The sequence below is a fragment of the Nyctereutes procyonoides genome, unplaced genomic scaffold, assembly GCF_905146905.1.
Source record: "Nyctereutes procyonoides isolate TBG_1078 unplaced genomic scaffold, NYPRO_anot_genome, whole genome shotgun sequence".
In the NCBI taxonomy this organism is placed as follows: domain Eukaryota; kingdom Metazoa; phylum Chordata; class Mammalia; order Carnivora; family Canidae; genus Nyctereutes; species Nyctereutes procyonoides.
This window is the reverse complement of record NW_026575125.1, coordinates 77,769,621-77,794,204: the sequence shown is the minus strand read 5'-3', so window position 1 is coordinate 77,794,204 and position 24,584 is coordinate 77,769,621. Positions and strand designations below refer to the sequence as shown.

The following is a 24,584-nucleotide window of genomic DNA, read 5'->3' as shown; positions in this document are numbered from 1 at the left end:
TAAGTTCCTTAACTTTTGGATGTCTCATTTTCTTCATCTGTAAAGTGTGTGTAATCTTATTAATGTCTACATCTAAAGTTGACAAAAGTAATTTTAACAATCATATATTTTATCAGATATCAAATCAAATTTGTCACTGCCACCATACAAGAAATGTCACATTTGAGGGTAAAATCACCTAATTAAAATTAACAAGCCTACCATCAAGAAACAAATATTACACTTGATAACCATACCTAAAGAGAACTTTCAGGAAACTGTCTGGTACTTGCTTTGTTATCCAAAGGGTCTCTGCCTCACAGATAATAAAGAATATCTTTTCTGGCAGGTCAGGAACCTTGGAAATCTGGAAAGTTCTTAGGGGACGGCTGCACAGTAACAGGTATTGCAAACAGATGGAGGTGAATTTCTTAGCCCTTGTTCTATAGCTTGGGATGAGGTAAAAATAAGGTAATAATACTAAAGGGCATTTACGAAGAAATAGGGACCATTTAAAACAGAGCTTTGGGGGTGCTTGAGTGGCTCACTCGGTTTAAATATGCAACTTTTGGTTTTGGCTCAGGTTATGATCTCAGAGTTGTGAGATCAAGCCTTACAGAGGGCTCCGTGCTCAGCTGAGAGTCTGCTGGAAGATTCTCTCCCTCTGCCCTTACTCTCACTCTCTCTCTCAAACAAATAAACAAAATTTTAAGAAAGTTAAAACAGAGCTTTGTATTCATTTCATACTCTTCCAGCAAAAGTTATCAGGTCATGGCAGCTTCTCACTCCAAAAGTTGTTAATTATACAATAAGAAGGAATATGTATATTTAATAACATTATTGATGCACTTATGTGAGTATCTGAGGGTATGTGTAAAAAGGACACACTCTTAGAGCCCAGGTTCATAAACAGAATTAAATTATTACCATTAAGATCGATTTACTTTGGAATTTTATTTGGAAAATTTTCCTAAAGGCTGGAAAATGAATTAAAGGAATAATATAAGTAAAAACCTTTATGATAATCATGATGGTAATAGTGGTATATAAAGTAAGCCTATATCTACTTTTTGCTATATTCAAAAATTGTACAAAATGGTTACTCAAAGAGTAAGTTAAAATGAGAATGATTATTGCTTTGTGGAGGAGAAAACCAAATGGAGTGACAAAGAAAAGAAATTGTCCCCAAATGAGAAATGAGCAAACTATATATTCTGCATCTTTGTTTCAGCTTGAAAAAAAATTACTGACACTAACATTATTCAGTGACCTGTTTCCAATCCCTGTTGACTATGTTTCATGCTTTCCTGATAGATGTTCCTATTACGCACTATTGCCGGAGGATAAAACAAAGCCCCAATCTATGGCAGATACATTCCTAACATTTGCTACTTAAATGCACCTGCTTGTTATCTTCTTACTGATAGCATGTACCATCATGCTACAAGCTTCCTTGGTAATAATTGGAACGTTATGTGTTTAAGGACATTATGTCTTTAAGACTTTGTGAAAGGAAACTTTGATTAGTATAAAAATCTACTTGTTTATGTAAGCATTCCTGGTTCCCACGTTTGTAATCATTCCATTTCAAAATCCTTTCTGACCTGGCGCACTCTCATTTAAATGACTTTGTCATCTTGTTTTCCTTACTGGTGAGTTAATAAAATTTGACACCTTATAGATAAATTCATTTAAAGCAAATTTTTATCAGATAATATACAAAGTGTGTAACAATGGCTAAGGCATAGGCCTTAGACCAATATCCAACACAGGCCATAAGCAAATAGCATGGCCATAAGAATGTATACTGGTTGCCCACCTTCTGTGCAAGAGCAGAAGAAAAGAACTTCCTGGAGTTGAGCACTTAGGTATAGAGAAAGAGAAACTAGTCGTTGAGTTACTGTCAGGGCCAAAAGGGGTTGAGAAATTTCTGGTCAAATGTGTGGGAACATGGTGGTGAAAGACAAAGTGTTTCCAGTGGAGAGAGATGAAACTCCTCTGATACACTGCCCACAGGGATACAAGTTTAAGTTTGCCTCATTTTGGAGATTTTGTGTTCCTGAGTTGATACAAAAAAAGTCTACATACAGCAAATGGCTAGTAGTTGACCACTTCTTAAAGTAATTTGACAATAAGATTTTTAAAAAATGTAAGTAAAATTGCTGAAGACCTGACAACTACATTATCACAGTGCATAGGTAATTGAAAAAAACAACAACCAGCTCTTGTCCCACTCTGAGATAGCAGGTTGGAGTTGCAGTACAGACACAGCTCTTCTTGGGATTAACAAGCAAAGTGCACGACCCTTTGTGGTTTTTCTTGAGGACTCTAAAGCAAGGAGTCATCTGACTCTCCAGAGGACTCATAAAAGAAGGACTAGGTTGGATCAGAATTATTCTCATATGTACATTAAATAGAGGTCATCATCATTTTCTCTTAAAAATATATGTATGAGACAATTCACAAGACCTACAATCTAGCCTTTATAAATCGTCAAGGAGGTTTATTCCAGGATGGTTACATATTTGATATTCTCAATATAATAGGCAATCTGATCAAAATTTATTTCCCAGCTCTACCACTTATTAGTTATGTAATCGTAAGTTCCCTAACTTGTATGTACCTTAGTTTCCTGAGTACATAAATATAAAATGTGAGTAATCTTAAGACCTACCTCTGGGGTTGATACAAGTAATCAAAATAGTTCACTTGAAATGGAAACATCAAAAAAAAAAAAAGAAATGGAAACATCTGAGAATTCCAGGAAACTTCTGAAAAAGAAGTGCAAGTGTTTGAAGCCATATAAACAAAGTGACAATGATTAAAAGTGTTTAGCACTAACCTACCTAGGTGTATAGCAAGAGGCTAATGAAGGCATAGCAAGAATAAAAGAAAGAGGAAAAAAAAAAGACCCAAATGAAAAAAAAAGCCCCAAATGAACTACTGAGTATCTGAAGATACACATGGTCTATTAATATATGTGAATATAGATGAGAAATCCAGCATGGATTTTCTATGCTCTGGAAGAATCCTTGGGCCATTGAGTGGTCTGGGTTTAATTCATGGTTTTCTACTAAAGCAGTGGTTTTAATAAGACTCTTTTGTTTTAGGATTACTAATTGCTCTCCTCGTTGGTTCCCTTGTCTTTTCCTCCTATAACTCCAGGGAGGTATGAAACTTTGTTTTGAATGGGCAATATTTGAAGATACTGGATTAAGGACAGGACAGAGCAGAAAAATCAGCAAAGAAATGTTTATATCAAAGGAGGAATTTTAAAAAGTTTTTTTATTTAAGTTTCAGTTGGTTAACATACAGTGTAATATTAGTTTCTGGTGTACAACTTCATGATTCAACACTTCCATACAACACTGGGTCCTCATCACAATAAGTTCATTCCTTAATCCCTATTACCTATTTCACCCATCCTTCCCTCCCATCTCCCCTCTGGTAACCATCAGTTTATTCCCTATAGTTAAGAGTCTGTTTCTTGGTATGCCTCTCTCTCTTTCCCCCATTTGCTCATTTCTTTTGTTTCTTAAATTCCACATATAAGTGAAATCATATGGTATTTGTCTTTCTCTGACTTATTTCACTTAGCATAGTACTATCTAGTTCCATCCACATCATTGCAAATGGCAAGATTCCAGTCTTTTTTATGGCTGAGTAATATTCAGTGATATATATATATATATATATATATATATATATATATATATATAATATATCACATCTTCTTTATCTACTCGTCTGTCGATAGACGCTTGAGCTCTATCCATAATTCAGCTATGGTAGATAATATCACTATAAACATTGGGGGTGGGTGTATCCCTTTGAATTAGTATTTCTGTATTATTTGGGTAAGTACTTAGTAGTGCAATTGCTGGATTGTAGGGTACTTCTATTTTTAAAAAAGATTTTATTTATTTATTCATGAGACACACAGAGAGAGGCAGACATAGGCAGAGGGAGAAGCATGCTCCTCGAGGGGAGCCCAATGTAGGACTCTATCCCAGGACTCTCAACCACTGAGACACCCAGGAACCCTGGGTAGATCTATTTTTAACTCTTTGAGGAACCTCCATACTGTTTTCCAGAGTGGCTGCACCAGTTTGCATTCCCACCAACAGTGCAAGAGAGTTTCTTTTTCTCCATATCCTCACCAACACTTGCTGTTTCTTGTGCTGTTGATTTTAGCTATTCTGACTGGTGTGAGATCTTATCTCATTGTGTTTTGATTTGTATTTCCCTGTTGATGACTGATGCTGAGCATCTTTTCATGTGTCTGTTGGCCATCTGGATGTCTTCTTTGGAAAAATCTATTCATGACTTCTGCTCATTTTTTAAGTGGATTATTCATTTCTTTGGTGCTGAATTGTACAAGTTCTTTTTTTATTGGAACTGAGCATTTATTACACTGCTAAGAAGGGAAGCAATTGCAGTGGTATATCAGAAGCTACATATGTTTTTAAATGTAATATATGCTCATAGACTCCAAAAAATATTCAACTAAAGATAAGATAGATAACTTAATGTAAGAAAAATGTTACAAGATTTTAAAGTTAAAGTCATTAGCTTTTCCACAATGTACAGAAATTTGCTAACTTCCTGTACAGAGCAGAATAATCTTTACTCTTGAATGAAGTATTCAATAGCTACTGGTAATCTTTCACAAGTTCCTGAAAGCTTTCTTCCAACTGTTCATGTTACATGCTTATTTCTATTTGATTCATCTGGTTTGTCAGTTCTTCTGGTCTGAGACATTTTCTCATTTTTGCAAGATCTCTCTGCTTTTTCTTATACAGGCATGTCCAGTTTATAGCTTCTGTATTGTTCAGCATCACTTAATGCTGTTTATAGCTTCTGTATTGTTCAGTTTATAGCTTCTGTATTGTTCAGCATCACTCATGACAGTTACCAGTATTCAAAGAATTTCATAAATCCATTTAGCATGTTGCTTATTTATTTTGAACTTCTGTTGTGCCTTTCTTGCCATATCTTCATTGAATCCTTGCATCAACTTTTCCTGAGAAAAACAGGGCAATCTGAACAAAGCTTCACAAGCACAAAGTCTCTTAATTTCACATAACTTTTGGATGAATCTTCCTTCGTAATATCAAGAACAGGAGGAGATGTAATGTAGTATCCTATGAACTGTTTCGAGAAGTTGAACACTGTGGCCTTGACCTTGAAATGGAGTCAGTATCAGCATCTGACTTACAGTGGGTTAGGTTTTATCTGGGTACACATAGTAATTACAGACTATCATGTAGCCTGTGGTTGCAAAGAGCATATCTCCATCCTTAATTATACTTCTCAAATACTAGAAAGTAGTGTCATCTTTCATCATCCATGTCAATAAAGCTAGCAGTTTCAATAATCCACATCAAAAAGGTCTGAAGCTTTTAATGTTATTCTCAAAAGCCTCTGCATGTCATGTAAGCCTTGTATATCTGAAAGGTAAAATTTTCTGCTCCTATTGGACTGAGACCAGAGTATGTATGGAGGAAGGTTTCAAATGGCTTGAAATCAACTTATTTTTCCAGCAAATAGAGAAAAATCATTCATGTTTGTACAAAATCCAGGTAGAACTATTTGTTCAGTTTTGCCTTTTGTATCATAAGCCTTTACACAAAGTTTTTATCAACTTTAGATGCATACTCAACATGGAACATTGTTGACAGGCTACTAGCAATATAGTATAACAGGATCTTCAAACTCTTGTAACCAAAAGCAGTCTCATTATCCCCAAAGAGGTGATGGGTATATTCAAGAAAGAAAGTTCTAATGTCATTCTGAAGACCTTCAGGGAAATGAACTAACTTTAGTTCAATTGCTGTGATGGTGTTACATTTGTATTCTGCCAGTTTCTTCTCCTCTGAACTCTCATATGCAACCAAAGATTTCTCCATAGTACCAAGTCCAACTATTTCTGAGCTACAAGCTCCTGTAGCTGAGGAAGGATGAATATATGAGTTCTTTATATATTTTGGATAAAAATTCTTTATCAGATATGTCATTTACAAATATCTTCTCCCAGTCTGTAGGTTGCCTTTTAGTTTTGTTGACTATTTCCTTCATGGTGCAGAAGTTGTTTTTCCCCCTTTTTTATTCCTATATTATTTTAATTTTTAGTTTAAATACAGTTAATTAACATATAATGTATTATTAATTTCAGAAATAGAGGTCAGTGACTCATCAGTATTATGTAATACCCAGTGCTCATTACATCAGGTGCCCTCCTTAATGTCCATCACCCAATTACACCATCTCCCCACCCCCATTCCAGCAACCCTCAGTTTGTTTCCTATGACTAAGAGTCTCTTATGGTTTGTCTCTCAGTCTGATTTCATCTTGTTTTATTTCTTCCTCTCTTCCCCTAAGATCCTGTTTTGTTTCTTAAATTCCACATATGAGTGAGATCATATAATTGTCTTTCTCTGATTCATTTATTTTACTTTGCATAGTACCCTTTAGTTCCATCCACATCATTGCAAATGACAAGATTTCATTTGATTTTAATGATTTTATTTATGGCTGAGTAGTGTTTCATTATGTATGTATATATATGTATATATATGTATATATATATATATATATATATATATATACACACACATATATCACATCCAGAAGGTTTTTATTTTGATGAAGTCCCAATAGTTTATTTTTGCTTTTGTTTTCCTTGTCTCAGGAGACATATCTAGAAAGATGTTGCTATGATCAATATCAGGAAATCACTGCCTGTGCTCTCTTCTAAAATTTTTATACTTTCTTGTCTCATATTTAGGTCTTTGGTCCATTTTGAGTTTATTTTTGTGTATCGTGTAAGAAAGTGGTCTAGTTTCATTCTTCTGCATGTTGCTGTCCGGTTTTCCCAACACTATTTGTGGAAGAGACTGTCTTTTCCCCATTGAGTATTCTTTTCTGCTTGGTCAAAGATTAATTGACTATATAGTTGTGGGTCCATTTTTAGTTTTGTATTCTGTTCTATTGATCTATGTGTATATTTCTGTGCCAGTGCCATACTGTATTGATCACTGCAGCTTTGGAATATAACTTAAAGCCTGTAATTGTGATGCCTCCAGCTTTGCTTTTCTTTTTCAAGGTTGCTTTGACTATCTAGAGTCTTTCGTGGTTCCATACAAATTTTAGGAATGTTTGTTCTAGCTCTGTGAAAAATTTTGTTGGTATTTTTATAGGGATTGTATTAAATGTGCAGATTGCTTTGGCTAATATAGACATTTTAACAATATTTATTATTTCAATCCACGAGCATGTAATATATTTCCATTTCTTTGTATTTTCTTTAATTTCTTTCTTCAGTGTATATTTTACAGTTTTTAGAATATAAGTCTTTAATCTCTGGTTAGGTTTGAGTCTAGGTACTTTATTATTTTTGGTACAATTGCAAATGGGATTGATTCCTTAATTTCCTCTTCTGCTGCTTCATTATTGGTTTATGGAAATGCAGCAGATTTCTGTACATTGATTTTGTAACCTGTGATTTTACTGAAATCAATCATCAGCTCTATCAGTTTTTTGATGGAGTCTTTTGGGTTTTCTACATAGATTACCATGTCATCTGCAAATACCAAAAGTTTGAATTCTTCCTTATCAACTTGGATGTCTTTTATCTCTTTTTATTCTCTTTGCTGTGCCTGGGACTCTCAGTACTATATTAAATAAAGGTGGTGAGAAAGAGAACATACCTGTCATATTCCTAACCACAGAGAAAAAGCTCTGTTTTTTTTCCCCATTGAAGATGGTATTAGCTGTGGGTTTTTCATATATGTCCTTTATTAGGTTGGGGTATGTTTCCTCTAAAACTATTTTGGTGAGGGTTTTTTTTTTTTTATCATGAATGAATGTTGTACTTTGTCAAATGCTTTTTTGTGGATCTATTGAAAGGATCATATGATTCTTATATTTTCTTTTATTAATGTCATGTATCACATTGATTGATTTGTGAATATTGAACCACCTTTGCAACCTAGGAGTAAATTCTACTTGGTCATGGAGAATGATATTTTTTAATGTATTGTTGGAGTTGGTTTGTTAGTATTTTTTTTAATGATTTTATTTATCCATTCATGAGAGACACAGAGAGAGAGGCAGACATAGGCAGAGGGAAAGGCAGGCTCCCTGAGGGGAGCCCAATGTGGAACTTGATCCTAGAACTCCAGGATCATGCCCCGAGCAGAAGTCAGATGTTAAACCACTAAGCCACCCAGGTGTCCTGGTTTGCTAGTATTTTGTTGAGATTGATTGCATCTATGTTCACCAGGGATCCAAAGAAGGAATCTTGTCAATGATAATGCAATAAAGATAGGAGAATGAGGAGAAACGATGTTACAGCGGCCTCAAGCATGGAATATACTTGAAAGAAAAGAAGTATAAGCGTACTGTCATAATACCCTGAGATCAACATATTCTAATCATTGTTAATTTATTGTAAAGTGTAGGTATGTATGTCCATACTTGTGTGCAAGGGAGAGCAACACTGATGTTACAGAAATCCAAAAGCTAAAAGTCACCTGCCACTTTTCTCACCAGAATCAAAGTCCATGAGTACCCTAAAGCTGTGGGGATTAGAGCATACAAGTGTTGTGTTACCAAGGCTTCTGGAACTCCCACTGCTATTGTTAAGGCCAGATCCAGAAGCACACAGCTGTCTAGGCTGCTAGAGCATCTGTGACTTAACCACCATAGCTGGGACCTTTCTGCCTGAGCGGTAACCAAGGAGACTCCACTTCCACTGAGGAGCCTGTGTTCCTGCTGAGAAACTAACCTCCCCACTGTATCTGCTGTAATTTTGGGAAGTGTGGCAAGAAAACAATAGGAAACAAAAGAAAAAGAAGAGAAAGCAGAAGAAAGGATAAAGGAAAGAAAATTAAAGAACAGAATAGAACAGAAAAGCAAAGAAAAGAAAAAAGAAAAGGAACAATCTCTTCTCTCTTTCTCCTACCTTCTAATCTCCTAACAGTACCTTTCATTGACATAGTCTAGAAGATAGGAAATAGGAAAGGGGCCCTGGGAAAATTAGTTTATGGGTTTTGATCACCTTTAATACAGAAGGATGGAAAAAGGAGCTGAGAGCATGAGATACAATAGGATTATAATGTCTCTATTGCCAACATTTTTCTGTAAAATAATTACATATGCTTATAGAAAAAATACTTAGCTTTCCTGTGTCTTAGAACATCTATATTTTCCCCTCACTCATAAAGGATATTATTCCCAGAAATAGAATTCATAGCTGACAATTCTTTTCTTTCAGTGCTTGGAAAATGTTGTGCCATTTCTTTTTGGCCTCCTGTGGTTTCAGATAAGAAATCCACTGTTATTGTATTCTCTCTGGCTTCTTTCAATACGTTTCTTTCCTTAGTTTTCAAAAGTTTAATTATTTTGTGTGTTGGTGTGAAGTTATTTATCATATTTGGGATTCTTCCAGCAACTTGAATTTATAGTTTTATATCTTTCAAAAATTGGGGGATTTTTCAGCTATTATTTCCCGGAATATGTTCTCAATTCCACTCTCTTCTTCTGAGACTTCAATATTATGGATGTTGGATTTTTTTGAATGTTGAATAATTTGCTGCTGTCCCACAAATCACTAAAACTGTTCATTTTATTCAGTCTATTTTCACTGTTTTGTCCAGATTAGGCAAGTTCTATTAACCAGTCTGAAAATTTATGATTCTGCCCTCTATAATCTTGTCTCTGTTATTGAGCCCACTCATGTGGTTTTTATTTCAATTATTGTGTTTTCATTTCTAAAATTTATGTTTTGTTCTATTATGTGACTTCTATTACTTTACTGGGATTCTCTTTGTTTTCATTTGTTTTAAGATTATTTTTAGTTGCTTGTTTAAGCCTTTTTATGATGGCTTTTTAAAAGATATTTAATCATTCATTCATTCATTCATTCATGAGAGATACAGAGAGAGGCAGATACATAGGCAGAGGGAGAAGCAGGGTCCCTGCAGGAACCCCATGCGGGACTCCATCCCAGGATTCCGTGATCACACCCTGAGCTGAATGCAGACGCTCAACTACTGAGCCACCCAGGTGATGGCTACTTTAAATCCTTCTCAGATAATTCCAACAGCTCATTCTCTTGGTGTTGGCTCTGTGTATTGTCTATTATCTGTTTTGTGTTTTTTCTGGTTCGTGGTGTGTTTGGAATGATTTCCAGCTGTATCCTGGATATCTTACATATTATGAGACTTTGTATCCTGTTTCATCTTAATTTTTAGTAGGCTCTCACCCTGTTGAGGTGTAGTGTAAGGCTCAGGCTATATGTATGTTCAGCTTCTACCTCAATTTTACCAACACCACTCTGCAAAAGTGGGGCATTGACTCATACTTATTGCAGATGGGTGACACAGGAACACAGATACATGCTGGGCCTCACCAACACCAGAGAGGACAGGGTTGCTAACAAGCTCTGCTTTATACATTCTTGTTCATTCTTGTTGCTGCTGGGTGGATATGGAGGTTTAGCTCCCCAATGTACCTCACTGTCCTCAGGGATGGAGAGAGAAGAATGTTTACTACTTCTGACTTACATTGTCTTGTTCAGCATTGTTGATGCCAGGTGGGGTTGGAAACTCTGGTCACCATTTGTTGTCAGTGTGCCCTGGCAGATGTACTAGAGCACTACTTATTTCTGCAGGGAACGAAGATAGAAAATTAGCTGCCTGCTAGACCTTCCACCAACTGGCTGAGGAATCATAGTGCTGCCTGTATCTACCAGGTAGAGCATGGATTAACTTCTTGACCAACCTCACTGACACCATCAGGTGGGGAAATCAGAGTACAACTAATTTCAGAGTAGAATGTACAATCCACTTCCTGTTCACCCCACTGAACAGGAACTGTGGGAATGAAGGTGGTTTCTCATTGTGTTTCACTGAAATAGCGTGAGTGTTGTCAAAAATTTTTTCTGTTGTTAAGCCATACTTATCTATGGCCTGGCCAGGAGGGATAGTCTTTTCACAAGAACTTGTGTTTATTTTTGTCTGCACTTGTTGGTGTTTCAGAGTTGGATGCTTTTGCAATGACTGTCTGGTGCATATGGGAAGCAATAAGGCAACTAAAGTACCTCACTTGTTGTGTCCTTTAAATCCCAAGTTCCCTAGTCAATTTGTCTTCTACTTTCCAATGATCAGCTTTTTTTTCCTTCTTATTTGTTATATTATGTCTAAGATTTTTTAGTTGTAAGTATAAAAGGAGGGAGATGATCATCCTCATTATTTTTTAAAAGATTTTATTTATTTATTCATGAGAGAAACGGAGAGGCAGAGACATAGGCATACCAAGAAGCAGGCTTCCTGCGGGGATCCCGATGTGGGACTCGATCCCAGGATCCCAGGATCAGGACCTGAGTCAAAGGCAGACACCCAACCACTGAGCCACTCAGGCACCCTGATTATCCTCATTAAACCTCTAAATATGCATGTGCAAATAATGATATAAAATTAATGTTTGCCTATCCCTTATACTAGCATTAAAAATAAACTTAAACTTTAATACTTAATGTAGAAAAAAGCACACTGCTTGTGGTATTATACACTGTTACAATAATTTTACAGCAAATGTCTTTCAGAATTTAAAAGTACCTTTTACACGTATGTCTGTAATAATGGTTTTAATTTTATTACAAAAGATGTATTTATAGATTACCTGTGGCTCTGTATTAAACTTCACTCAAGAGAGAAATTAAGATATTTGCATATAATTGTTGACCAATATGCAAATTCAAAAATGTATTGATTTTTTTAAGGTATCTTTATTTTTTATTTAAATTTTAATTCAATGACATACAGTGCAATATTGGTTTCAGGAGTAAAATTCAGTGATTCATCACTTAAACATACAGCACCCAGTTCTCATAACAACAGGTGCCCTTTTTAATACTTATCACCCATCTAACCCATCCTGCACCTATCTCCCTCCATCAACCCTTGGTTTGTTTTATGTTGATAAGCGTCTCTTATGGTTTGTTTCCCTCTCTCCTTTTTTCTTTTCCCCCTTCCCATATGCTCATCTGTTTTCTTTCTTAAATTCCACATATAAGTGAGATAATATGGTATTTGTCTTTCTCTGACTGACTTATTTCACTTAGCATAATACACTCTAGCTCCATCCATGTCATTGCAAATGGCAAGATTTCATTCTTTTTGATAGTTAAGTAATACTCTACTGTAATTATACGCCACATCTTTTCTATTCCTCAGTTGATGGACATTTGTACTCTTCATAGTACAGTTATTGTTGATAATGCTACCAAAAATATCAGTGCAGTAATCCTTTAAATCTGTGTTTTTGTGTCTTTTGGATAAATACCTAGTAGTGCAATTGCTGGATCATAGGGTAGCTCTATTTCTAACTTTCTGAGGAACCTCTGTACTGTTCTCCAGAGTGACTGCACCACTTTGCATTCCCACTAAAAGTGCAAGAGGATTCTCCTTTCTCCACATCCTTGCCAACATCTGTTGCTTCTTGTGTTTTAATTTTAGTTATTCTGACAGATGTGAAGTGGTACCTAATTGTGGTTTTGATTTATAGTTCCCTGATGATAAGTGATGCTGAGCATCTTTTCATAGGGCTGTAAGCCATCTGTGTGGCTTCTTTGGAAAATACCTATTCATGTCTTCAGCCCATTTCTTAACTGGATTATTTGGTTTTGGGGTGTTGAATTTGATAAGTTCTTTATAGTTTTTTGATACTAACTCTTTATCAGATATGTCATTTGCAAATATTTTCTCTCATTCCAAAGGCTGCCTTTTAGTTTTGTTAATTATCTTCTTTGCTGAGCAGAAGCTTTATATATTGGTGAACTCCCAATAGTTCATTTTTGCTTTTCTTTCCCTTGCCACCAGCAGCATGTTTAGTGGGAAGTTGCTATGCCTGACTGCGGTCAAAGAAGTTGCTGCTAATGTTCTCCTTTAGGATGCTGATGATTTCCTGTCTCACATTTAGGTTTTAACCATTTTGAATTTATTTTAGTGTATGGTGTAAGAAAGTAGTCCAGTTTCATTCATTTCATGTGCATTTCATTCATTTCATGTGCATTTCATTCATTTCATGTTCATTTCATTCCATTTCATGTGTATGTTGCTGTCCAGTTTCCCAAAGATAATTTGTTGAAGAGACTTTTTTCCATTAGATATTTTTTCTTGTTCTGTCAAAGATTAGTTGACCATATAGTTGTGGGTCCATTTCAGGACCATTCTGTTCCATTGATCAATGGATCTGATTTTGTGCCAGTACCATACTGTCTTGATGATTACAGCCTTGTAATATAGCTTAAAGTCCAGAATTTTGATGCCTCCAGTTTTTTTTTTCTTTTTCAGAATGCTTTGGCTGTCTGGGGTCTTTTGTGGTTCCATACAGATTTTAGGAATGTTTGTTCTAGTTCTATGAAAAATGCTGGTGGTATTTTGATAAGGATTGCATTAAAAGTGCAGATTGCTTTGGGTAGTATAAGCATTTTAACAGTATTTGTTCTTCCAGTCCATGAGAATGCAATGTCTTTCCATTTACTTGTGTCCTCTTTAATTTCTTTTATAAATGGTTTAGAATTTTCAGTGTTCAGAATTTTTTCCTCTTTTGGTAGGTTTATTCCTAGGTATTTTATAGTTTTTGGTGCAATTGCAAATGGGATTGATTCTTTGATTTCTTTTTCTGCTGTTTTGTTATTGGTGTATAGAAATGCAACAGGTTTCTGCATATTGATTTTACACCCTGTGACTTTGCTGAGTTCATGTATGAGTTCTAGCATTTTTTTAAGGAATCTTTCAGATTTTCATAGAATATCATGTCATCTGCAAATATTGAAAATTTGACTTATTTCTTGCCAATTTGGATGACTTTTATTTCTTTTTGTTGTATAACATAGACTTCCAGCACTATGATAAATAGTAATAGTGAGAGTGGACATCCTTGTCTTGTTCCTGGCTGTAAGGGAAAGGCTCTCAGTTTTTCCCCATTGAGGATGATATTAGCTGTGGTCTTTTTGTATATGGACTATTTAATGTTGAGGTTTGTTCCTCGAATTCCTACTTTGTTCAGGGCTTTTTTTCAAGAAAGGATGCTGTACTTTGTCAAATGCCTTTTCTGTATCTATTAAAAGGATCATATGGTTCTTATCCTATTAATGTGATGTATCAAGGTAATTGATTTTAGAATATTGAATCTCCCTGCAGCCCAGGAATAAATCCCACTTAATCATGGTAAATTAATTCTTTTAATGTACTGTTGAATTCAATTTGCTGATTTGCTGGTATTTTATTGAGAATTTTTGCATCCATGTTCATCAGTGATATTTGCCTGTAATTCTCCTTTTTAGTGGGGTCTTTGGTTTTGGATGCAAGGTAATGTTGGTTTCATAGAGTGAGTTTGGAAGATTTCATTCCATTTCTGTTTTATGGAACAGTTTGAGAATAATAGGTATTAACTCTTCTTTAAATGTGTGGTAGAATTCCCCTGGGAAGCCACCTGGCCCAGGACTTTTACTTGTTGGGAGATTTTTTTTTAAATTTATTTATTTATTTATGATATTCACACACACACAGAGAGAGAGAGAGAGAGACAGAGACACAGGCAGAGGGAGAAGCAGGCTCCATGCACCGGGAGTCCGATATGGGATTCGATCCTGGGTCTCCAGGATCGTGCCCTGAGCCAAAGGCAGGCGCCAAACCGCTGCGCCACCCAGGGATCCCTTGTTGGGAGATTTTTGACTACTGATTCAATTTCTTTTCTGGTTATGGTTCTGTTCAAATTTCTGTTTCTTCTTGTTTCAGTTTTGGTAGTTTGTAGGTTTCTAGGAATTTTTCCATGTCTCCCAGGTTGCGACTTTGTTGGCGTAAATTTTTCCTAGTATTCTCTTATAATTGTTTGTATCTTTGTGTTGTTGGTTGTGATTTCTCCTCTTTCATTCATGATTTTATCTATTTGGGTCCTTTCTCTTTTCTTTTTGATAAGTTTGGCTAAGGATTTATGAATTTTATTAATTATCTCAAAGAATTAGTTAAGTACACTTAGTAAATTAGTAAAAACTCTTAGTTTTGTTAATCTGTTCTACTGGTTTTATTTTGTTTGTTTCTATATCAATTATTCATGCTTTAATCTTTATTATTTCCCCTCTTCTGCTGGCTTTAGGCTTTATTTATTTGCTGTTCCTTTTCTAGCTCCTTCAGGTGTAAGGTTAGGTTGTGTACTATAGACTTTTCCTGCTTGAGTTAGGCCTCTATTGCAATATATTTCCCTCTTATGACTGCCTTTGCTGCATCCCAAGGGTTTTGGACAGATGTGCTTTCAGTTTTAATTTGCTTCTATTTTTTTAAATTTCTTTTTTAGTTTCCTGGTTAACCCATTCATTCTTTATTTAGTAGGATGCTCTTTAACCTCCATGTGTTTGAGATTTTTCTGAATCTTTTCTTCTGGATGAATTCAAGTTTCATAGGGTTGTGGTCTGAAAATATGCATGGTATGATCCTGACCTTTTTGTACTGGTTGAGGGCTGATATGTGACCCAGCTTGTGATCTATTTTGGAGAATGTTCCATGTGCCCTCGAAAAGGTGTATTCTGCTTCTTTAGGATGAAATGTTTTGAATATATGTGTTAAGTACATCTAGTCCAGTGTGTCATTCAAAGCCCTTGTTTCCTTGTTGATCTTCTGCTTAGATGATCTCTCCATTGCTATAAGAGGGGTGTTAAAATCCTCTACTATTCTCTCATTGAACGCTGTGCCAGATCTGCAGATGGCTGTTCTCTCCTTAAGCCGAACTGGCCCATACAGAAGCAACTATGTCAAAGGGACCTGCAGTTGGGATCGATCTTGGCACCACCTACTCTTGCGTGGGTGTCTTTCAGCATACAAAAGTGGAAATAATTGCCAATGTCAGGGAAACTGAACCACTCCAAGTTTTGTTGCCTTCAATGACACCGAACAATTGATTGGTGATGCTGTGAAGAATCAAGTTGCGATGAACTCCACCATCACGGTTTTCGATGCCAAGTGCCTGATTGGATGTAGATTTGATGATGCTGTCGTCCAATCTGATATGAAGCATTGGCCCTTCATGGTGGTGAATGATGCTGGCAGGCCTAAGGTCCAAGTAGAATACAAAGGTGAGACAAAAAGTTTCTATCCAGAGGAGTTGTCCTCCATGGTTCTGACAAAGATGAAGGAAATTGCAGAGGCCTACCTTGGAAAGACTGTTACCAATGCAGTTGTCACGGTACCTGCATACTTCAATGATTCTCAGCGTCAGGCTACCAAAGATGCTGGAACTATTGCCGGTCTCAACGTACTTCGAATCATCAATGAGCCAACTGCTGCTGCTATTGCTTATGGCTTAGACAAGAAGGTTGGAGCTGAAAGGAACATGTTGATCTTTGATTTAGGAGGTGGCACTTTTGATGTGTCAATCCTTATTATTGAAGATGGAATCTTTGAGGTCAAGTCCACAGCTGGAGATATCCACTTTGGTGGAGAAGACTTTGACAACTGAATGTTCAACCATTTTATTGCAGAATTCAAGTGCAAACACAAGAAGGATATCAATGAAAACAAGAGGGCAATCTGTTGTCTCCATACTGCGTGCTAACAGGCTAAGCATACACTTTCTTCCAGCACCCAGGCTGGTATTGAGATTGATTCTCTGTATGAAGGAATTGACTTCTATACCTCTATTGCTCGTGCCCAGTTTGAAGAATTAAATGCTGACCTGTTCTGTGGCACCCTGGACCCTGTAGAGATAGCTCTTCGGGATGCCAAGCTGGACAAGTCTCAGATCCGTGATATTGCTTTGGTGGGTGGTTATACCCATATCCCCAAGATTCAGAAACTTCTGCAAGATTTCTTCAATGGAAAGGAACCGAATAAGAGCATCAACCCTGATGAGGCTGTTGATTATGGTACAGCTGTCCAGGTAGCCATTCTTTCTGGTGACAAATCTGAAAATGTTCAAGATTTGCTGCTATTGGATGTCACCCTACCTTCTCGTGGTATTGAAACTGCTGGAGGGATCCCTGGGTGGCGCAGCGGTTTGGCGCCTGCCTTTGGCCTAGGGCGCAATCCTGGAGACCCGGGATCGAATCCCACATCGGGCTTCTGGTGCATGGAGCCTGCTTCTCCCTTTGCCTATGTCTCTGCCCCTCTCTCTCTCTGTGACTATCATAAATAAATAAAAATTAAAAAAAAAGAAAAGAAACTGCTGGAGGAGTCATGACTGTGCTAATCAAGTACAATACTACCATTCCTACCAAACAGACACAAACCTTTACTACCTACTCTGACAACTATCCTGGTGTGCTTATTCAGGTCTATGAGGGTGAGCGTGCTATGACCAAGGATAACAACCTACTTGGCAAGTTTGAACTCACAGGCATACCTCCAGCTCCTTGTGGCGTTCCTCATATTGAAGTCACTTTTGATATTGTTACTAATAGTATCCTCAATGTGTCTGCTGTGGACAAGAGCACACGAAAAGAGAACAAGATTACCATCACTAATGACAAGGGCCACTTGAGCAAGGAGGACTTTGAGCGCATGGTCCAGGAAGCTGAGAAGTACAAAGCAGAAGATGAGAAGCAGAGAGACAAGATGTCTTCCAAGAATTCACTTGAGTCTTATGCATTCAACATGAAAGTAACTGTTGAAGATGAAAAACTTCAGGGCAAAATCAATGATGAAGACAAACAGAAGATTCTTGACAAGTGCAATGAAATCAACTGGCTAGATAAGAACCAGACTGCAGAGAAGGAAGAATCTGAACATCAGCAGAAAGATCTGGAGAAATTTTGCAACCCCGTCATTACGAAGCTATACCAGAGTGCACGAGGCATGCCAGGAGGAATGCCTGGAGGCTTTCCTGGTGGTGGAGCTCCTCCCTCTGGTGGGGCTCCTCTGGGCCTACCATTGAAGAGGTTGATTAAGCCAACCTGATGACAGGTCTAATATTGTTCCATACATTTGAAGAACCCAAATTTGTAGCAAATTCCATTGCAGTTTTAAAGTCAAGCTGCTATAGTAAAGATACTGGGCATTCTTCATATTTGAATATGGAATATGTGCATAGGGAAAGGAAATAAACATTGCACTTTATAAGCACTGTATTGTTAAGTGGAAAATGCAATGTCTTAAATAAAATTGTATTTAAAATTGGCACTAAAAATCCTCTATATTATTGTATTGGTATCAATGATTTTATGTTTATTATTAGTTGATTTATATATTTGTGTGCTCCCAAGTCGGGATCATAAATATTTATAATTATTGGATCTTCTTGTCAGATAGATTCATTAATTATGAAATTAAAGCCCTTTTTCATCTCCTGTTACAGGCTTTGTTGTAAAATTTAGTTTGTCTGATATAAATATGGCTACTCCAGCTTTCTTTTGACATGCATTAGCATAATAGATAGTTCTCCATCCTCTCATTTTTATTTTTTATTTCTTTCCAGGTTCCAAGTCCAACTGGTTTTATTAAATTTTTTGTATATATTTTTTGTATATGTTTTTACTGGAGTTCGATTTGCGAACATATACTATAACACCCAGTGCTCATCCCAACAACTGCCCCCCCCAGTGCCTGTCACCTAGTCACCCCATGCCTCCTGCCCACCTCCCCTTCCTCTATCCTTTGTTCGTTTCCCAGAGTTAGGAGTCTCTCCTGTTTTGTCAACCTCTCTGATTTTTCCCACTCATTTTCTCTCATTTACTTTATAATCCCTTTCACTATTTTTTATACTCCACATATGAGTGAAACGATATGATTGTCCTTCTCTGATTGAATTACTTCACTGAGCATAATACCCTCCATTTCCATTCACGTCAAACCAAATGGTGGGGATTCGTCGTTTCTAATGGCTGAGTAATATTCCATTCTACATATATACCACATCTTCTTTATCCAGTCATCTTTCAATGGACACTGAGGCTCCTTCCACTGATTGGCCACCGTGGACATTGCTGCTATAAACATTGGGGTGCAGGTGTCGCGGCTTTTCACTGGATCTGTATCTTTGGGGTAAATCCCCAGTAGTGCAATGCTGGGTCATAGGGTAGCTCTATTTTTAACGCTTTGAAGAACCTCCAACAGTTTTCCAGAGTGGCTGCACCAGTTCACATTCCCACCAACAGTGCAAGAGGGTTCCCCTTTCTCCACATCCTCTCCAATATTTGTTTTTTTCTGTCATGTTAACTTTCACCATTCTCACTAGTTTGAGGTGGTATCTCTTGTGGTTTAGATTTGTACTTCCCTGATGGCAAGTGATGCAGAGCATTTTCTTATAGGCTCCTTGGCCATGAGTATGTAGTCTTTGGTGAAATTTCTGTTCATGTCTTTTTCCCACTTCATGATTACATTGCTTGTTTCTTGGGTGTTGAGTCTAATAAGTTCTTTATAGATCTTGGATACTACCCCTTTATCTGATAGGTCATTTGCAAATATCTTCTCCCATTCTGTAGGTTGTCTTTTAGTTTTATTGATGGTTTCTTTTGCTGTGCAGAAGCTTTTTATCTTGATGAAGTCCTAATAGTTCATTTTTGCTTTTGTTTCCCTTGCCTTCATATATATATCTTGCAAGAAGTTGCTGTGGCCAAGTTCAAAAAGGGTGTTGCCTATGTTCTCCTCTAGTATTTTGATGGATTCCGGTCTCACATTTAGATCTTTCATCCATTTTGAGTTTATCTTCCTGTGTGGTGTAAGAGAATAGCCCAGTTTCATTCACTGCATGTGGCTATCCATTTTTCCAGCACCATTTATTGAGGAGACTGTCCTTTTTTCATTGAATAGTCTTTCCTCCTTTGTCAAATATTAGTTGACCATAGAGTTGAGGGCCCACTTCTGGGTTCTCTATTCTGTTCCATTGATCTATGTGTCTGTTTTTTGGGCCAGGACCATACTGTCTTGATGATCACAGCTTTGTAGTACAACTTGAAATCTGGCATTCTGATGACCCCGGCTCTGGTTTTCATTTTTAATATTCTGCTGGCTTTTGGGGGTCTTTTCTGATGCCACACACAACTTAAGATTATTTTTTCCAACTCTGTGGAGAAAGTCCATGGTATTTTGATACATATTGCATTAAATGTGTAAATTGCCCTGGGTAGCATTGACATTTTCACAGTATTAATTCTTCCAATCCAAGAGCAGGGAATATTTTTCCATCTCTTTGTGTCCTCCTCAATTTCTTTCAGAAGTGTTCTGTAGTTTTTAGGGTATAGATCCTTAACCTCTTTGATTAGGTTTATTCCTAGGTATCTTATGCATTTGGGTGCAAATGTAAATGGAATTGATTCTTTATTTCTCTTTCTTCAGCCTCATTGTTAGTCCTGAGGGGGAAATACATCGCAATACAAGCATCCATCCAAAAACTGGAAAGAACTCAAATACAAAAGCTAACATTACACCTAAAGTAGCTAGAGAAAAACCAGCAGATTGATCCTACACCCAGCAGTAGAAGAGAGGTAATTAAGATTCGAACAGAACTCAACGAAATCGAGACCAGAAGAACTGTGGAACAGATCAACAAAACCAGGAGTTGGTTCTTTAAAACAATTAATAAGATAGATAAACCATTAGCCAACCTTATTAAAAAGAAGAGAGAGAAGACTCAAATTAAGAAAATCATGAATGAGAAAGGAGAGATCACTACCCACACCGAGGAAATACAAACGATTTTAAAAACATATGAACAGCTATATGCCAATAAATTAGGCAATCTAGAAGAAATGGACGCATTCTTGGAAAGCCTCAAACTACCAAAACTGGAACAGGAAGAAATAGAAAACCTGAACAGGCCAATAACCAGGGAGGAAATTGAAGCAGTCATCAAAAACCTCCCAAGACACAAGAGTCCAGGGCCAGAAGGCTTCCCAGGGGAATTCTATCAAACGTTTAAAGAAGAAGCCATACATATTCTACTAAAGCTGTTTGAAAGATAGAAAGAGATGGAGGACTTCCAAATTCGTTCTATGAGGCCAGCATCACCTTAATTCCAAAACCAGACAAAGACCCCACCAAAAGGAGTATTACAGACCAATATCCCTGATGAACATGGATGCAAAAATTCTCAACAAGATACTAGCCAATAGGATCCAACAACACATTAAGAAAATTATTCACCATGACCAAGTAGGATTTATCCCCCGGACACAAGGCTGGTTCAACACTCGTAAAACAATGTGATTCATCATATCAGCAAGAGAAAACCCAAGAACCATATGATCCTCTCATTAGATGCAGAGAAAGCATTTGACAAAATACAACATCCGTTCCTGATCAAAACTCCTCAGAGTGTAAGGATAGAGGGAACATTCCTCAACATCTTAAAAGCCATCTATGCAAAGCCCACAGCAAATATCATTCTCAATGGGGAAGCACTGGGAGCCTTTCCCCTAAGATCAGGAACAAGACAGGGATGTCCACTCTCACCACTGCTATTCACTAGCCTCAGCACTCAGACAACAAAAAGACATTAAAGGCATTCATATTGGCAAAGAAGAAGTCAAACTCTCCCTCTTCGCCAATGACATGATACTCTACATGGAAAACCCAAAAGCCTTCACCCCAAGATTGCTAGAACTCATACAGCAATTTGGCAGCATGGCAGGATACAAATCAATGCCCAGAAGTCAGTGGCATTTCTATACACTAACAAGGAGACTGAAGAAAGAGAAATGAAGGAGTCAATTGCATTTACAATTGCACCCAAAAGCATAAAATACCTAGAAATAAACCTAACCAAAGAGGTCAAGGATCTATACCTTAAAAACTATAGAACACTTCTGAAAGAAATTGAGGAAGACACAAAGAGATGGAAAAATATCCCATGCTCATGGATTGGCAGAATTAATATTGTGAAAATGTCAATGTGACCCAGGGCAATTTACACGTTTAATGCAATCCCTATCAAAATACCATGGACTTTCTTCAGAGAGTTAAAACAGATTATTTGGGATCCCTGGGTGGTGCAGCGGTTTGGCGCCTGCCTTTGGCCCAGGGCGTGATCCTGGAGACCCGGGATCGAATCCCACATCGGGCTCTTGGTGCATGGAGCCTATATCTCCCTCTGCCTGTGTCTCTGCCTCTCTCTCTCTCTCTCTCTCTCTCTCTCTGTGACTATCATAAATAAATAAAAAAAATGTTTAAAAGCAATAAAAAAATAAAAAAACCAGATTATTTTAAGATTTGTGTGGAATCAGAAAAGACCCCGAATAGCCAGGGGAATTTTAAAAAAGAAAACCATTGCTGGGGGCATCACAATGCCAGATTTCAGGTTGTACTACAAAGCTGTGGTCATCAAGACAGGGTGGTACTGGCACAAAAACAGACACATAGATCAATGGAACAGAATTGAGGACCCAGAAGTGGACCCTGAACTTTATGGTCAACTAATATTCGATAAAGGAGGAAAGACTATCCATTGGAAGAAAGACAGTCTGTTCAATAAATGGTGCTGGGAAAATTGGACATCCACATGCAGAAGAATGAAACTAGACCACTCTCTTGCACCATACACAGAGATAAACTCAAAATGGATGAAAGTTCTAAATGTGAGACAAGATTCCATCAAAATCCTAGAGGAGAACACAGGCAACACCCTTTTTGAACTTGGCCACAGTAACTTCTTGCAAGATACATCCACGAAAACAAAAGAAACAAAAGCCAAAATGAACTATTTGGACTTCATCAAGATAAGAAGCTTTTGCACAGCAAAGGATACAGTCAACAAAACTAAAAGACAACCTACAGAGTGGGAGAAGATATTTGCAAATGAAGTATCAGATAAAGGGCTAGTTTCCAAGATCTACAAAGAACTTCTTAAACTCAACAGCAAAGAAACAAAGAATCCAATCATGAAATGGGCAAAAGACATGAACAGACATCTCCCAGAGGAAGACATAGACATGGCCAACATGCACATGAGAAAATGTTCTGCATCACTTGCCATCAGGGAAATACAAATCAAAACCACAATGAGATACCACCTCACACCAGTGAGAATGGGGAAAATTAACAAGGCAGGAAACAACAAATGTTGGAGAGGATGCGGAGAAAAGGGAACCCTCTTACACTGTTGGTGGGAATGTGAACTGGTGCAGCCACTCTGGAAAACTGTGTGGAGGTTCCTCAAAGAGTTAAAAATAGACCTGCCCTACGACCCAGCAATTGCACTGTTAGGGATTTACCCCAAAGATTCAGATGCAATGAAACGCCGGGACACCTGCACCCCGATGTTTCTAGCAGCAGTGTCCACAATAGCCAAACTGTGGAAGGAGCCTCGGTGTCCATCGAAAGACGAATGGATAAAGAAGATGTGGTTTATGTATACAATGGAATATTACTCAGCCATTAGAAACGACAAATACCCACCATTTGCTTCAATGTAGATGGAACTGGAGGGTATTATGCTGAGTGAAGTAAGTCAATCGGAGAAGGAGAAACATTATATGTTCTCATTCATTTGGGGAATATAAATAATAGTGAAAGGGAATATAAGTGAAGGGAGAAGAAATGTGTGGGAAATATCAGAAAAGGAGACAAAACATGAAGACTTCTAACTCTGGGAAATGAATTAGGGGTGGTGGAAGGGGAGGTGGAAGGGGGGTGGGGGTGAATGGGTGACGGGCACTGAGGGGGTCACTTGATGGATGAGCACTGGGTGTTATTCTTTATGTTGGTAAATTGAACACCAATAAAAATTAGTTTATTAAAAAAATAATAATAAAGTGAAAAAAATGAAGGTAAACCAAAAAGTAAAAAAATATATATATCTAAAATATATATAAATAAAAATTTTAAAAATAATAAAAACAGAATGAAAAATAAGAAAATAAATGAAAAAATAATAACAAATAAAGGATGAAATTTAAAAGGAAACTAGATCTTATTTCCCTTAGAGCTGACATTTTTCAGCACTCTGATCAGTAGACTTAGTGCAAGTTAGTTGTTTGTGCTCGTCTTCTGGGAGAGAGGCATGCTGCGCTGCTTCTCAGGTTGGTATGTTTCAGTGGAAATGCACCTCCTGAGTGGGAAGAGAGGGCTGGTCTTAGTGTAAGCTGCTCTGGCTTCCACTAAGTGGTGCTTTTTTACACCCTGAAAGCTTTCAGTGCTGATGGAAAGGATGGATAAGGCAGCATCCCGTTCTCTAGCCCTGGAGTTGAAGGCTTGCTGCCCACCCCTCTCACTCTTCAGTGAATCCTCACAGAAGAGCAATTAATTTTCCTCTTGTGTCTGGTTTCCATCTGAAGTCTGCATTCACCCTGCCTGTGTCTGTCTGAGGTATTTTATTTTATTTTATTTTATTTTATTTTTATTAAGAAAAAGTTTTTGTCCTAAGCATGAGACTGAGTTTCAAAACTTCAAATTTTAGGGACTCCTCTGGCATGGACCTCCAGTGTTCCTCCAGGAGAGCGTCTCACCACATATTTGCCATTTTCCAGCTGGTCCCTGGAATGCCATTGCTCAGCTGTGCAGTGGTTTGCAGTTATGCAAAACAGAACAGAAAGCCAGCACCAAGACCTGCTGTTCTCAGCTGGCTTCCCAGCTTCTATGCCTAGGAACAGTGTAACACAGTTGGCACCATCT

The 24,584-nt window shown here is 37.4% G+C and overlaps 2 pseudogenes; one reads left to right on the top strand and one right to left on the bottom strand.

The window, feature by feature from the left end:
- Window positions 1-4,631: 4,631 nt before the first annotated feature.
- Window positions 4,632-7,695, bottom strand: LOC129518015 (histone acetyltransferase type B catalytic subunit-like; annotated as a pseudogene).
- Window positions 7,696-15,793: 8,098 nt separating this feature from the next.
- Window positions 15,794-17,926, top strand: LOC129518294 (heat shock cognate 71 kDa protein-like; annotated as a pseudogene).
- Window positions 17,927-24,584: the final 6,658 nt, after the last annotated feature.